The sequence below is a fragment of the Leucoraja erinacea genome, chromosome 5, assembly GCF_028641065.1.
Source record: "Leucoraja erinacea ecotype New England chromosome 5, Leri_hhj_1, whole genome shotgun sequence".
NCBI lineage: Eukaryota > Metazoa > Chordata > Chondrichthyes > Rajiformes > Rajidae > Leucoraja > Leucoraja erinaceus.
In genome coordinates this window covers 76,485,885-76,503,397 of record NC_073381.1, presented here as the reverse complement: position 1 = coordinate 76,503,397, position 17,513 = coordinate 76,485,885, and the positions used below count along the sequence as shown (strand labels likewise).

General features: G+C 46.6%; 1 protein-coding gene across 1 annotated transcript in view; it reads left to right on the top strand.

Moving 5' to 3' along the window:
- Nucleotides 1-5,846: 5,846 nt before the first annotated feature.
- tbpl1 (TBP-like 1) overlaps nt 5,847-17,513 on the top strand; it is a 38,180-nt gene continuing 26,513 nt past the window's right edge. The window contains exon 1 of the mRNA XM_055635972.1: nt 5,847-6,276. The gene's annotated coding sequence lies outside the window, so the exon portion shown is untranslated. The remainder of the gene's footprint in view (nt 6,277-17,513) is intronic.

The window sequence follows — 17,513 nt, the reverse complement described above, 5'->3', positions numbered from 1 at the left end:
CGTCAGCTGATGAACGACCTGAATGAGTTTTACTGCAGGTTTGAAAATCAGAAACGTAACCCTGGTACCCCTTCCCCAACAAACACAGCCAGACGCCAGTCTGCAAAGAATGGACCCTGCACCCTCTCCTTCCCATTCACCATCCAGTATGAAAAGAGTGGACCCTTTCCCACCCTACCCAACACTTCACACCGACTCACAGCCTAACCTCAGTCTGCAAAGACTGGGCCCTTCTACACCCATCCCACTCCAATCACCACTTCACACCCAATTACTAATTTTTAACCAGTCTCTGCCTGCTTCAAAGTCTCCACTATTGTACCCAAAAAGGTAAGGATTACTGGTCTTAATGACGACAAAACTTGCCTGTCGCACTGACCTCTGTAGTCATGAAGATCGTTGAAAGGTTTGTGCTGGCCAAGCTGAAAAATATCACAATCCCCCTGCTGGACCCTCTGCATTTTGCATATTGGGCCAATTGATCTGTGGATGATGCAGTCAGTCTGGGCCTGCACTTCATCCTCCAGCAGCTAGACCGCCAGGGAACCTATGCGAGGATTTTGTTTTATTGATTTTAGCTCTGCATTCAACACCATTGTGCCAGAGCTACTACGCTCCAAACTTTCTGAGTTGACTGAACCCCTCTGTCGGTGGATCACCAGCTTTCTGACAGACAGGAAGCAGCATGTGAGGCGGGAAAGCATATCTCGGACCTGCAAACGCTCAGCATAGGAGCACCGCAAGATGCGTACTCTCCCCTCTCCTATCCTCTCGCCACACCAATGACTGCACTTCCACATACACCTCTGTCAAGCTTCTCAGGTTTGCGGATGACACAACTCTGATTGGACTGATCCAGGATGGGATCTCTGTACTCTTTTCAGTTTGACATTTTTCCTATAACATGGTGCCCAGAACTGAACACAATATTCCAAATGCGGTCTCACCAAAGTCTTATACAACTGCAACATGACTTCCCAACTTCTATACTCAATACTCTGACTGATGAAGGCCAAAGTGCCAAAATACATTTTGACCACCTGATATACCTGCGATACGACCTTCAAGGAACCATGCAACCATCAACCATTCCTCTGCCCACCTGGCAAATTGATCCAGATCCTGCTGTAATCTTTCACAACCATCTTCACTATCTGCAAAACCACTCACTTCTGTATCATCAGCAAACTTGCTAATCTTGCCCTGTTCTGTGACGTTTCACAGAGTGCTGGAGTAACTCAGCTGACCAGGCTGAGTATAGAAGTTGGGAGGTCATGTTGTAGTTGCATAAGAAGTTGGTGAGGCCGCATTCAGAGTATTGTGTTCAGTTCTGGGCACCATGTTATAAGAAATATGTCATCAAACTGGAAAGGATACAGTGAAGATTTATGAGGATGTTGCCAGAGCTAGAGAGCCAGAGCTATAGGGAGAGGTTGAGTAGGCTGGGTCTATTTCATGAAGCACAGGAGGATGAGGGATGATCTAATAGAGGTGTATAAAATCATGATTTGAATAGATATGGGTGAGTCTTTTGCCCAGAGTAAGTGAATCGAGGAGCAGAGGACATAAGTTTAAGGTGAAGGGCAAAAGATTTAATAGGAACCCGTGGGGTATGTTTCTCACACAAAGGGTGGTAGGTGTATGGAACAAACTGCCAGAGGAGGTAGTTGAGGCAGGGACTATCGCAACATTTAAGAAAGTTAGTCAGGTACATGGATAGGACAGGTTTGGAGGGATATGGATCAAACGTGGGCAGGTGGGACTAGTGCAGATGGGGCATGCTGGGCCGAAGGACCTGTTTCCACACTGTATCACTCTATGACTATCTTTCCCTCTCAAACCCATTCTCCTGCCTTCTCCCCATTACCTCTGACACCCGTATCAATCAAGAATCTATCAATCTCCTCCTGAAAAATGTCCATTGACGACCTCCACAGCTGTCTGTGGCAATGAATCCCACAGTTCACCACCCTCTGACTTAAGAAATTCCTGCTCATCTCCTTCCTAAAAGAATGTATTTTAATTCTGAGGCTGTGGCCACTGGTCCTAGACTCTCCCACTAGTGGAAACATCCTCTCTAAATCCACTCCATCCAGGTTTTTACCATGCTGGGACAGACGGCAACAGCTTCACACTGTGTCCCAAAGCTTGTGTCCTGTCCTGCATCACCCAAGGCAGCAGAGATGTTATAGGAGAGGGCAAGCACCGTAACAAAGTAGCTCACGATGGTTTGGGTAACATTCAGGAATGTCTATGCATGTCATATCATGAATATTACTGAAGAACGGTCTTGAAATTTAATCTATACCATTGACCTGAAATATAATCTATACCATTTCTCCAGAGATGCTGCCTGACCCACTGAGTTACTCCAGCACTCTGTGAAACGTCACCTATTCATATTCTCCGCAGATGCTGCCTGACCCACTGAGTTACTCCAGCATTTTGTGACTATTTTCCCTTCACCCATCAGCCCAAGCCCCAAGCCCACTCTTCCCCCTCCTTTCCTTTGTTCCTTTCCACCCATAAACCTCTCTGCCTTTACATTTCACTGCACTTTCAAATCTGCCCTACTTATCTACATGCATTTTTCTTCTTCACTTTTTAATCATAGAATGATGCAGTGTGGAAACAGGCCCTTCAGCCCAACTTGCCCACACCGACCGACATGTCCCATCTAAATTAGTCCCACTCACACGCGTCTGGCCCATATCGATCTAAATCTGTCCTATCCATGTACGTGTCCAAATGTCTCTTAAACAGTAGGATAGTCCCAGCCTTAACTACCTCCTCTGGCAGCTCGTTACATACACCTAGCACCCTTTGTGTGAAAAAGCTACCTCTCAGGTTCCTGTTAATTTCTGAAATATTGGTCATAGATTTGGTGCAAAAATGTTCCAAAATAAGGCTCAGAATGCATCAGAGAGCATCTAAAAACCCTGGCATCGAGGGACCACGCTTCGCGCACGTGATGTGTTTTTTGTAATCCTGTCATGCCACCCCCCTTTTTGAAAAGTTTCGTACGGGCCTGACCTTAATCGCCCGAGTTTCACTTTGTTCAAGATCAAGTGAGTTTATTGTCATGTGTCCCTGATAGGACAATGAAATTCTTGCTTTGCTTCAGCACAACAGAACATAGTAGGCATTTACTACACCACAGGAACTTGTTGAGTTGATTGGAGTAGGATGTTCACAGCCAAAAGGACATTGGAAAATGGGATGATTTTAAAAGAGTGATGCTGAGAGTTCAAGGCATGCATGTTCCTGCTAGAGTGAAGGGCAAGGCAGCTGGGAGTAAGGAACCATGGAAGACAAGATAAATTGGGGCTCTGGTTAAGTACAAGAAGGAGGCATAGGCCAGATATGGACAGCTGGGTTCAAGTGTATCCCTGGAGATTATAGGACTGATGAGTCTGTCTGAAGAAGGGTTTCGGCCTGAAACGTCACCTATTTCCTTCGCTCCATAGATGCTACTGCACCCGCTGAGTTTCTCCAGCATTTTTGTGTACCATAGGACTGATGAGCATGTTTAAGAAGGAAATTAAGAGGGCGGGAGATAACACTAGCAGATAAAATTAAAGTATTTAAAAAGATGTTATGTACACTAAGGGAAGATGGGTTACTCAGAAATCAATATGTGGAGTTCGCAGATGAGCCAGGTCCTCAATGAGTATTTTCCGCTGTATTTACTGTGGAGAAAAACATGAAGTTGGGACAGTTAATGGAAAGTCTTGGGCACAGATGGGATTATGATCAAGGAAGTACTGGATGTCCTAGACTGTAAGAAGTTAGATTAATCTCCCGGGTTTGATCATATATATTCAAGGATGCTGTGGGAAGATAAAAAAGGAATGGCAGAAACCTTAGCTGTGATATATGAATTGTTAGATATGGGTGAGGTGCAAGATGAGTCAACGGTCGCTAATGTTTTGCCACTCTTTAAGAAGGGCTGCAAAGGAAAATCGTCATAATAATAAATCAGAGCTGTAGTAGGTAGATTACTGTAGAGGATTCTCAGGGATAAGATATAGATGGATGTGGATAGACAGACGCTGATCAAAGATAGCACGGATTTGTACGTGGAAGATCTTGTTTTACATATTTAGCTTTTTTTGAAGAGGTAACCAAATAGGTTGATCAGGGCAAGGCCATACGCGTTGTCTATATAGACTTCAGCAAGGCCTTTGATAAGGTTCCACATGGTAGGCTGCATAGGTTAGATCACATAGGATCGAGGGAGAACAAGTCGACTGGATAGAAAATGTGCTGCATGAAAGTAAGTAGAAGGTGTTGCTTGAAGGGTACTTCTTGGACTGGAGGCCTATATTGAGTGGTGAGCCTCAGGGGGTGGTGCTGGACCCATTGCTGTTTGTGTTTTATAGCAATGATTCGGAAAAGAATGTACAAGCCATGATTAGTAAGTTTGAAGATGACACTAAAGTGGCGGTATTGTAGTGAAGATGGTTATCAAAAATTACAGCACACTCTTGATCAGCTGGACAATAGAGTTTAATGTGAATAAGTGCAAGGCATTTTCATTTAGTTGATGGTAGATGAAAAAGGTCAGATAGCAGGGGTCCGGGACTAGGCCTTTATGTCAGGATATGGCAGTTGGTCTTCTGAACAAGACATTGATGAGGTGTTAGAGCCTTGGATACAGTGTTCGACCTTCTATAGTTCAGAAAAGTGTAGGTGCTTAGTGAGCTATTGAGGGGTTGGGCAAGCTGAAAAATCTTTGGGTAGCAGATCGTTGAGGGGTGGTCAAGGGGAAGGCTTTTGGCATATAGGCCTTCGACTCTTCAGGGTCAGGATCTTGAGTATGCAAGAAGTTGGGGGCGGCGCGACTTATCATTCTGTTGCAGTCTGCACAAATTACATTGATGAGGTGTTTTTGGAGGTGTTGGATACTGTGTTCAGGGTTTGGTCACCTTGCTATAGTATGTCATTAAGCTGAAAAGTGTAGGTAAGATTGCCAGGACTTGAGATGAGCTATTGAGGGAGGTTGGGCAAGCTAGGACTTCAATCTTTGGAAACCAGCGAGGGGGTCATCGACTCTTAAACGGGTAGGTTTGGATCTGTTCGCGGAGGTAACCAGTCTGCAAGAGGGTTATTTTTTGTGGGGTGTGTGTGTGGGGGGGGTGGGGGTGGGGGTGGGGTGGAGGGGGGGGGAAAACTTTTTAAATCTCTCCCGCAACTACACCGCTGCCGAGTCCGGGGCGGGTGGAGCTCTTGCTGCGTGCTGCTGTCCCTCACAAGCTCATTGCATCTGGTTAGATGCAGCGGGGCCTGATCACCGCCCCGCGCGGCTTGGAATGTAGAGCGCACGGCAACACCAAGCCCCGGTGTGCGACCTTGGAATGGCCGCGGGACAATCGCCATCGCCAGCCTGGGGGACTTTGCTCTGATCAAGAGTGGGTGGAGTGCTGTCCAGCGATATGCAAGTAAATATGTTGTGTATCCAGAGGCATGCCTCAAGGGGTCCAAATGCTCCGCTTCGCTGTCCCTCACACTCATTGCATTGGTTAGATGCAATTTTATCTTGGAAGGACACTAGGGGGCTAACCTGCCTATCCAGAGATCTTCTGCTCCGCTTCACTGTTGTGCCTGGGAATCGCTTTCCACTTCTGCCTCCGCTCCGCTCCGCTCCGCTCGCCAGCAGCGCCCGACTGCCGTGGGGGCGCGAGCGTCCACCCGCCAAACCCTAGTCCCTTCCCGGAAGTACCGCCCACCGGCTGCTGCCATTGGCCCCGCGGCCCGGCCTCCTCGCCCGATTGGCGGAGCGAGCTGCCAGTCAGACGGTGCCTTGGCGCTTCCGGGTCCCGCTGCGTGCTTTAAGAGTAACAAGAGTCGGAACGCTGGCGGCCGACCGTTAAACGGCCCAAGCGGCGACTCGTTCCCTCGACCTTCCCTCCCTCCCGTCTGTCTGTCTGTCTCATCGCCACTGCCAGCAACAACAGCAGAGTCCAGCCCGAACCGAGCGGTGCCCTCCACCCACCCACTCCCCTACCTGACACTCTACCGAGTCTCCCCCCTCCCCCCCCGGGGGCTGGGCCAACTCAGCTCAGCTCAGGCCGGGCCGAGGCCTTCTTAGTTAGGTACTTTTGTGGCAATAGCTCGCTTGTCCGCCATCCTCGGACCGGGCTGGAGAGGGAGAGCGGCGCCGAGCCCTCCGGCTGGAGTCTGCATTCGTCCCCTCGCCCCATTCTTTCCTTCCCCTCCCTCTGTCCGCCGTCGAGGACCTCGGCTCGGCTCGGCCCCCCGCGTCGCCGCTTGCCGGTGAGTTGTCGGGTAGTTACCGTGGCGGGCGGGGGAAGGGGGGTGTTGCATGGTCGTCTGCAGCGATGCTTCACCGGACTCGCCGGCTGATCTGTTGACCCCTTTGCCGGGGAGCTGGACCGTGCACCCACGCCGCATGTTGTAACCGACCCGGCCTCTTTGTTGTGGCCCAGCCTTGTTACTTCGCCCTTTCGTGTCCCCGCCGTGTAACCTTGCAGTTCTTTTTTTGCATGAGATCGCGGGGTAAAATATGTGAGGGTGCTTCTTTCGAGAAATGAATGTTTGCTTATTGATGTGATGTGATGGGTTGGGCGCGTTTCTGTTGTATTGCATCAGGAAGCCAGTAGACGATAGCTCCCAATGAACGACACTGCCTAGTTTGCATCGTCTCTATGGTTATTATCTTAGCGTGAAGGCTAAATGACTTAATGGAGTTGATGGCTAAATGACTTAATCTAGTTGATGTGTGCAGGACACTAAAGCCATGTTAGAGTTGATTGTCTTGAAGTCGATCTTAGTTGCACCGGATAAAGTTGCTGATTAAGAGTACTTGCACTTTAAAAATAATGGAAACACCAATCGGCGGTTGATGTATGGCTGATAAAAGTGCTCCACCTGCAAGTCTTGTGCTGTAGGTAATTCAAACAAGTGAAATCGATTACCATAATATTTTTTCCCTTTTCATGAGTTTATTGATGGAATAACTTGCTATATGAAAGCATTTGTCCATGTGTACATCGTGTGGGAATGGTCCCTCTGTTGTGAGGTGATTATTATCAGCAGTTTAACATATACTTTGGACTTGTACAGGCATCTCAAGTCATTTTGTAATTGGTGACAATTTAAAATGATTTGAGTTGTTAGGTGGTAGTAGTGACTGTTTTTAATAGCCATGTCAAATGACATGGGTATTTATTTATGAAATACAAAATATGCATCTGGCCCATCACATCCTATCTATCCTAAGCTGATATCTTTATTTTGAATGGAACTGTTGTGTGTGTTGGGATTCAGTTTCAATTTACACGGGGAGACTAAGCGGCGGTTGGACGATCGTTTCGCCGAACACCTCCGCTCAGTCCGCAATAACCTACCTGAACTCCCGGTGGCTCAGCACTTCAACTCCCCCTCCCATTCCCAATCCGACCTCTCTGTCCTGGGTCTCCTCCATTGCCAGAGTGAGCAACACTGGAAATTGGAGGAACAGCACCTCATATTCCGCCTGGGCAGCTTACATCCAGATGGCATGAATGTTGAATTCTCCCAATTTTGCTGCCTCCTCCCTTTCCTTAACCCTCGAGCTGTCTCCTCCCATCCCCCCCCACCCTCGGGCTCCTCCTCCTCCCCTTTTTCCTTCCTTCCCTCTCACCCCCCATCAGTCTGAAGAAGGGTTTCGGCCTTCATCGCCTATTTTCTTCGCTCCATAGATGCTGCTGCACTGGCTGAGTTTCTCCAGCAATTTTGTGTACCTTCGATTTACATTTATTTTGTTTTCTTGTCCATTGCTGAGACAAATTTGCTTCAGAAAGTCATCTAATTTTTAAATTAACATTTTGATTTACAATGTTTCCATGCCATAATTGTGCTTGTTTTGTTACTACACAGCAAGCGTGGATGATTGTTACGGAATTTTGAATTATTTCATGTGACATGTTAACAACATGTGCTGGGCCTTCAACATTATCAAGGATGGCTGATGCTTTTATATGAATATATGCACATCTATATTTCTATACATGGGGAGTAATGGTCAGCTGTCAATCTAGGCAAGACATGATAAATCCACAGTATTGTATGCAACTTGACACATTATATACAGAAATTAAACCGTGGTCAAATGTACCTTAAGTACACCAGAAGTGAAGAAAGCCTGACGGTGCTGGCAGCCTGATGTTAGAGAGTCAGAGTCATACAACATGGAAGCAGGCCCTACAGTCAAACTTGCCAACCAACGTGGTCCATCTAGACCAGTCCCCCTTGCCCTCGCTTGACCCATATTGCACTAAACCCATCCTATCCATGTACCTTTACAAAAGTCTCTTAAGTGTTATGGTAATACCTGCCCTAACTACCTTCTCCAGCGGCTTGTTCCCTATACCTACCATCCTTGGTGTAAACAAAAAAGTTGTCCCTCGGATTCCCGTTGAATCTTTCCCCCCCCCTCACCTTAAATTTAATTTCTTGATTCTCCTTCTCTGGGCCAAAGACTCTGTGTTTACATAATCTATCCCTCTCATGATCTTGTACACTTCTATAACATCACCCCTCTTCCTCCTGAGCTCCAAGGAATAAGCCTGCTCAACCACTCTATAGGGTGATTTCACGAAAGGTCACTGGATCATAGATCCTCACCCACGTGACCGCAGATATAAAGATCGAAAATATCGGGAATTATCGCGTTTGCCCTCTGCATTTCATCAAAACTAAGGCATTATTGATGTTTTGATGAAATGCGGTGAGCAAACGCAATAAAATCCCGATATTTTCGATCTTTATATCTGCACGGCCAACAACTTCTGCTGTTATTTTCCCTTCAGCGCTCTCTTGTCTTTACCTTTGTTTTTCTTTATCTTCTGGACTCTAAAGTAAGATAGCTGTGCCTCGCGGTCACCCCGACTGGCACAGTTATTTACAGCTCAAAAACGGGCCGTTTTCGCGGTTTTTAACAGGTTTGAAAGTACGCGTCTCCAGCATCAATAACGTACCGGAAGTGACGTTTGTACCCCAGTTGGATTTTGCGGTCACGTGGGTGAGGATCTATGATCCAGTGACCTTTCGTGAAATCACCCTATAGCCCCAGCCCTCAATTCCTATCAACATACATCTTGACAAAATTTTCCCTATAACATGGTGACCAAAACTGAACACAATTCTCTACCGGTGGCTTCACCAATGTCTTGTATAACTGTAACATGACCTTCCAACTTATACTGAATACTCTGACAGATGAAGGCCAAAAGCCTTTTAAACCACCCTATCTACCTGTGATGGAACTTTCATGGAATTATGTACCTCTACTCCTAGATCCGATATATGTCAGAGGTTATGGGGAGAGGGGAGGAGAATTGGGTTAGGAGAGATAGATCAGCCATGATTGAATGGTGGAGTAGACTTGATGGGCCAAATGGCCTAATTCAACTCCTATCACATGATCTTATGATCCCTCTGCTCTGCAATACTCTCCAGTGTCCTGCCATTCACTGTGGAGGTCCTGCCCCTGTTAGACATCCCAAAATGCAACACCTCGTACTTCTTCTTCCATCAACCATTCCTTAGCCCATCTGCCCATCCGATCACGATCCTGCTGCAATTTTTGACAACCATCCTCAGAATCTACAATACCACCCACTTTAGTGTCCTCCGCAAACTTGCTAATCGTGCCATGTACGTTCTCATCCAAATCATTGACAAACAGTAATAAGCCCAGCACCAAACTCTGAGGCATACCCACAGTCACAGGCTTTCAGTCTGAAAAGCAACCCGCCACAATCACCCGCTTCCTTCAATGAATTTCAATTTTCTATCCAGACAGCTATCTCTCCTTGGATCCAATGCGATCTAACCTTCCAGAGTGGCCTACCTTGTCAAATGCCTTTACAATGTTGGCAATGCTAGAGCATCTCTGGAATGAGAACACATGTAAGCATTTCATATTGATTTTTGTATTAATACTTGAGTGTTTATTGCCCAAGAGTGGCTGTTCTGGGCAAATTATCTGCCTGTGCTGCATCAAAAAGTGCATCATTAACTTTTAAGTGTTTTGGGGCCGTCTGATAAAATAATTAAAAACATATGTCAATACTAGTCTTTCAAGTTTTAAAGTTTAATCATTGGATTCATTGTTTAATGTCAGAATCAACATTTTAATCTGAAGGCCTAGTTAATAAAGTAAAGGAATAATCATCTCTTTTCATCTGATATAGTCTAATAATTTAAAGGAATCTGTTGGAACCCCACAAAACTAAATTCTCTTGGTATTAATGGCTAGGTTTCACATTATCAATCAGACCCACTTTTCACTCTTATGCCACATAAAATAATCCTACCACTACATGCTTGACAGACTTTTGAGGGATTTGTCTGCGATTTTACTGCATCATCTTCCTGTCTCATTGCATTTACCCAAATTTCTCAATAGCATACTTTCCAATTTCTACCTCTTCCGGCATCAAGCAATTGTAAGAGATGTGTCATCTATATTTGATATCAATATTAAATAAAATAACTGCAAGAATATGTATGAAATATTAAATTAAGCAAAATATTAGAAATAAACAAAACAATAGCACTAAAATAAAGCAAATGCTTAAAATAGGATGGCTTAGTTTGCAAAATAGTTGAGAAAGATGCATTTGCATGAACTAGAGCATTGAACAGCAAAGCACAGGAACATACCTTTGGTCCACATGATGCCAAGCTAGGTAAACTAATCTCTTCTGCCTGATCTATTTTCTTATATTTCCAGCAATATCCATAGACCTATCTAAAAGCCTCTTAAATGCCAATATCTTATCTGCTGCCACCACCACTACCCCTGGTGGTGGGATCTACATACCCACAAGTCTCTGTTTATAACAAAGACATACACTGAAAAGACATCAGTCTGAAGAATGGTCTTGACCTGTGGAATTCACTGCCTCGGAGGGCGGTGGAGGCCAGTTCTCTGGATACTTTCAAGAGAGCTAGATAGGGCTCTTAGAGATAGCGGAGTCAGGGGATATGGGGAGAAGGCAGGAACGGGGTACTGATTGGGGATGATCAGCCAAGATTACATTGAATTGCAGTGCAGGCTTGAAGGGCCAAATGGCCTACTCCTGCACCTATTGTCTATTGACCCAAAACGTCACCCATTCCTCTACAGAGATGCTGCCTGTCCTGCTGAGTTCCTCCAGCATTTTGTGCCTACCTTTGATTTAAACCAGCATCTACAGTTCTTTCCTACACATACGCTGCACTTATCCTTATGTGATTAATCGTCCAAGTGCCTGTTTCCAAACTGTATTTTTCAATTCAATAAGACGCTGAACAAGAATGTGGCCATGGAAGTAATGTCCATGTATTTCCAGAAGATACTTGTAGCTTCTTATTGTTAGCTAATGCTGAAACACATGCAATTTAATACAAATTATTGATCTATTTGTGAGACAATAGGGATGATAGTTGAATCTTAGGACATTACTATAATTTGAATATCTATGTTGGCTTAGAATGAATTGCTATAAGGCAGTCGGGTAGTGGGACGAGGGGTCCAATATCCAAAATTTGCAATGTGAAAAGTTGAGACAGTATTGTAAGCAGTGCAGTTTGAAACATTAAATGACAGAAATACAGACCCATTGTGAAAGTACATATAGCAGCATTATTACTCGAGATTGATTGTAAAATTTGTATTTCAGTTGTTTTAATACAGACAGCTCTGTTGTAGTTATTCAGATTTCTTCAGTCTGTTAGCAACTTTCCGATCTATTATGGGGAAATAGCATGAACTGACATGACTTGTGCACTAAACATACTCAGAATTGTCTGCTTTATTGTAAGATGCGTCCGCATTTTAGATGTGTGCTAAACCACTATTATCGCTTGATAAATAATTCTATTCAGAAAAATAACAAATTGTGTATGGAGACACCAGGAACTGCAGATGCTACAATCTGGAGTAAAGCAGTCCTGGAGGAACTTAGTGAGTCGGGCATCCTCCAGCACTTTGTGTTTAGCGCATTTAATTATATGTGCATTGTAAATACCACATGAATAATTTTCAAACATGTCATTTCAGCTTTTACATAAATCCTGTATATATGCTTCCTTTACTTAGCATGGTGCACAGAGTTACTCTACACAGGATTCCAGCATTTGCAATTCCTTGTCTCCGTTAAAACTTTTTTTGCTTCCTTATATGCTGTCTCTGCAGATATGATAGACTAATGGCAGAAATCCCAGTGTTTCTGCAGAAATGCAAATTCTGATGTCGTCAATGGATTAAGAGATTGGATTTCACTGTGGCAAATTTAAGCCATCCACACACAAGTTGTTGGAATCAAGTCTTACGCTTGTGCAGAACAGTGAAATTAAATTTGGATCTTTCCAGGAATGAATTGATATAGAAGCAAATCAAACGGGCTTCTTGTATGCTGTAGCATAGCCTTTGCTTCTATATCTCATAACAAACTTGTAATTGAATTATAGCAAGATTCCTGCTACATTAATTAGTTTTGTATGTTTGGTATGCAAATCAAAACCAGTTTAAAGGAAAACACTGGGCCTGAAGCCTCCACGCTGCTAACTCCCACTCCCCGGGGTTTGACTGCACTGGGTCCTAGTGCTAGTCTCCCTAACCCTGGTAACCTCTGTGGCTGTTCCACTGGGTCTTCCCCATCCCCCTCAAACTATGTAACCCCCTGCTCTTCCCCCACCCACACTACAGTCCTCGTACCCCCTGACTACCCACCCCTCCGCCAGACATCGCCCCGGCCTCAGTCCAGTACCTGCCTTCCTCCGGCCCCAACCTCCATCCCTGCCGTGTGTTCACCATCCCCCCCCTGACCTCCCCGTCTCCAACACCGAACGGTCGGTCCTCAGCAGAGGTCTTACCTTTGTCCCCCTCCGTCCCCACCTCAATGAGTTCCGCGGCCACCACGACTTGGAGCTCTTCTACTGTCATCTCCACCTCACAGCGTTCTTCCAGGGAAGGAGTCCTCGCCCCCTATTGATGATCACTTTTCCCGTCTCCAACAAACCCCCTCCTCGTGGACCCCCCCTCATGGCCTTCCGGCTTTAGAACTTTTTATCCAAAACTACCGTCGCGACATCAACCGCCTCAACTTCTCCACTACCCTGTCTCACTCCAATTGTACACGGATCCCTGGCGTGTGAGGCAGCAAGTCTAGCAGCTGTGCCACTTTATTTTATTTTCCAGCACACAAAAAATTATATGCTCATAACTTTGGTTACTAAAAAAAAGAAACTATCTATTTTCAGTCTTAAATCTTTAAGTGATGCCCTTTACAGCTACTGTATGATTTAATTCAGTTCAAGACTATGGGACAGTACATTAGCCATAAAGTTGCTGCCTAAACTTGCCCGAGATCTGGAATTGATCCTGAATATGGGTGCTGTCTGTATGGAGTTTGCTCCTTTTCCCTTTGACCACATGGGATTTCTCCGGGTGCTCTTGTTTCTTTTCACATTCCAAAGGTGTGCAGGAACCCTTTTCAGACCTAACCCAAAACGTAATATTTTCCTTTTGTCCAGAGATTCTGTCTGACCTGTTGAGTCACTCCAGCTTTTTGTGTCTTATCTTCAGTTTAAACCAGCATCTGCAGTTCTTTCCTACACACACGATACTATACGATAGAACTTTATTAATCCCAGGAGGGAAATTGTGTGTGTGTGTGTGTATAGTTATATATTTATGTATAGTTATATTCATATATAAATATACACTGTTTTGTTTTCTCGTTTATAACATTGTTTACAGAATATGTTTACATATTCTGTTGTGCTGCTGCAAGTAAGGATTTCATTGGGACATGAGAGAATAAAACACTCTTGACTTGCGTTGCTAATGTGTGGGATAGAACTAGTGTACGGGTGATTGGTGGTCGGTGTGGACTCGGTGGGCTGAAGGGCCTATTTCCACGCTGTATGTTTAAATTAAACTAAAACACTAGGAAATCTAAAGAAGTGTCTCTACCTGAAACGTCACCCAATTTCTTCTACGCAGAGATGCTGGTTGCTCCATGGAGTTACGCCGCACAATTAAAGCATGGAATAGCCTTCACCCTACTATAGTTACCCAACCAGAAGCAATCACATTTAAGGTAGCTCTTTTTTTCCGCAAGAACCCTTTTTTGTTTAAGTCCAAGTCGAGAGTTTTATTGTCATGTGTCCCAGGTAGGACAATGAAATTCTTACTTGCTGCAGCACAACAGAATATGTAAACATAATACAGAACAGGAGATAAAAGTTCATTGTGTCTATATACCATAGACCATATGTATATACACAATAAATAAACAGATCAAATGCAATAGGCTGTTATTTTTCGTGGATACAAAAAAATGCTGGAGAAATTCAGCGGGTGCAGCAGCATCTATGGAGCGAAGGAAATAGGCGACATTTCGGGCCATAACCCTTCTTCAGACTGATGGGGGGTGGGGGGGGGGGGGAGAAGGAGGAGGAGGAGCCCGAGGGCGGGGGGGATGGGAGGAGACAGCTCGAGGGTTAAGAAAGGGGAGGAGACAGCAAGGCTAGCAAAACTGGGAGAATTCAACGTTCATGCCAACCGGACGCAAGCAACCCAGGCGGAATATGATGTGCTGTTCCTCCAATTTCCGGTGTTGCTCACTCGGGCAATGGAGGAGACCCAGGACAGAGAGGTCGGATTGGGAATGGGAGGGGGAGCTGAAGTGCTGAGCCACCAGGAGTTCAGGTAGGTTATTGCGGACTGAGCGGAGGTGTTCGGCGAAACGATCGCCCAACCTCCGCTTAGTCTCCCCGATGTAAATCAGCTGACATCTAGAGCAGCGGATGTAGTAGATGAGGTTGGAGGAGATACAGGTGGACCTTTGTCGCACCTGGAACGACTGCTTGGGTCCTTGAATGGAGTCGAGGGGGGAGGTGAAGGGACAGGTGTTGCATTTCTTGCGGTTGCAACGGAAAGTGTCCAGGGAGGGGGTGGTACGGGAGGGAAGGGAAGAATTGACAAGAGAGTTGCGGAGGAAGCGGAAGATATGGCGAGTGGTGGGGTCACGTTGGAGGTGGCGGAAATGGCAGAGGATTATTTGTTGTATTCGCCGGCTGGTGGGGTGAAAGATGAAGACTAGGGGGACTCTGCTCTTGTTGTGAGTGCGGGGATGGGGAGAGAGAGCAGTGTTACGGGGTATGGATGAGACCCTGGTGCGAGCCTCATCTATGGTGGCGGAGGTAAATCCCCGTTCCCTGAAGAACGAGGACATTTCCGATGCCCTAGTGTGGAACGTCTCATCCTGGGAACAGATACGGCGTAGGCGGAGGAATTGGGAGTAGGGGATGAAGTCTTTACAGGGGGCAGGGTGGGAAGACGTGTAGTCCAGATAGCCATGTGTATGTCGTGGTTTGGTGGTGGTGTGTAAATTCTGTTTAAATTGCATTTAAACCAGGAAACCAAGAAGCAAGAGTTACTCCAGGCAGTTACTCCAGCTCCAGCAGTGATTCTGTGTTGGTTTTCAACGGTCGCGGCGAGTGGACAGCAATGGCAGCCAGATCGCCCATCATGCAAACGGAGGGAGAAAGTGGCCGATGCCGACCAATTGCAGTGCGCATGTGCAAGGGGGCACATGCGCACAACCACTGCCGATGATGTGCTGGCCAAAGATCCTCGCTATAGGATCTTTGCTGCTGGCCGTGGTTGTGCGCATGTGTAAAGCGGCCGGCCGTGCTGGCGGATGAGCAGCGGGCGGAGACCCGAGACATGGACACGGATACAGGTGGCAGGTGGAGAGTGACAGAGAGAGAGAGTGAGAGAGAGAAAGATGAAGAGGGGGCCCGCTCAGAATTAAACGCTAGGTGTCCCGGGTGCTTGCCAAGCCGGACAAAATGGCATGGTTTTTAGGTTGCCCGGCAGGACTGTGGTTGCCATTGGCAACCGGGCAACTGCTAATTTCGAGCCCTGGGCCCTGTCCAGTCGCCGTCGTGGCAGCTCCGTGGAAACTGCGTATTTTTAACATTCATGTTCTTTTTGAACTTATTTTTAAGTTCTAGCTCCCTAATACTAACAAAGTATGGCAGGGAAACTCTTAAATCTAAACTCTAGCGTAAACGGAGACTTTTTAAACGCTGTACATACCGATCCAGCGTGGCCAGCAGAGATCAACAGAGAGCTCCGCAGCAACAACAATGAGAGCGCGGCTCGAAGGAAAACCCGGAGAAAACTTTGGGGGGGGGGGGGGGGGATTTGGAATAGGCTGAGAGCCCAAGCCTTTCGTCCCCCTCTGCATAGCATTCTTCTGGCGCTAGTCCAGTCCCTGGAAAACAAGCTGGATGACCTCAGGGCGAGGGTCAGATTCCAGCGGGACATAAGGGACTGCAACATCCTCTGCCTGACCGAAACATGGCTGACCTCGCTGATTCTGGATCGGGTAATCTGCCCAACCGAGTCCTTCACTGTCTACCGTGTTGACAGGACAGAAGAATCTGGGAAATCCAAGGGTGGAGGAGTCTGCTTCATAACCTATAACAACTGGAAATATTAAGAGGCTTTCCCGTTCTGACGATCTCATGCCGCCCATTCTATCTTCCCTGGGAGTTTGGCTCGGTGATCATCACAGCAGTCTACATTCCACCGCAGGCGGACACCAACATGCCACTATCGGCCCTACACTATGTGCTATGTCGACACCAAAACAAGAACCCGGATGCAGCTATGGTGGTGGCTGGAGATTTTAATAAATCAAATCTCAAGAAGGTCATGCCAAACTTCTACCAACACATCACGTCTGCCACCAGGGGGGAGAGAACATTGGACCACTGCTATAAGCTGTTCTGGAAGGGCTACAAGGCCATTTCACTCCCCACCCCCCCCCCCCCCCCCCCCCTTGGGAAAATCTGACCACGCTGCCATTTTCCTGCTGCCGGTGTATAAACAAAGGATAGTGATGAGGGATGTAAAGCGGTGGTCCGACGAACCAGAGGCCATGCTGCAGGATGCACTAAAAGATGTCGACTGGAATATGTTCCAAGCAAGTTCCATTGACGCCAGTGAGTTCACGGAAGCAGTCACAGACTTCATTGCAACAATAGCCGACAACATCGTCCCCACGCTAAGGGTTAGCACCTTTCTGAATCAAAAATCCTGGGTGGACAGGTCCGTTCGTGTTGCCTTGAATGCTCGCACCGCTGTCTACAACTTGGGCCTGTCATCCGGAAATATGGACATCTACAAGGTGAAGTCCTAACGACAAGATGGAGTCACAGATGGAGCAGCGGGACACCAGACGCCTGTGGCAGGGTCCACGGACCGGAACCAACTACTGGAGCACCCCCCCCCCCCCCCCCCCCCCCCCCCATCCGGAAGTGCCAGCACCTCCCGAAGTGATGACCTGAACTCCTATGCTCGTTTCGAGGCGGGAAACGTTACCCCAGGTCTGCCAACTAACGACAACGCCATCGTGCTGGCTATCGAAGCTGAAGGGAGGTCCATTGCTGGGGATGTGCACACATTCTCGTTGTTCGAGCACGACGTGAGGAGGGCTCTGACA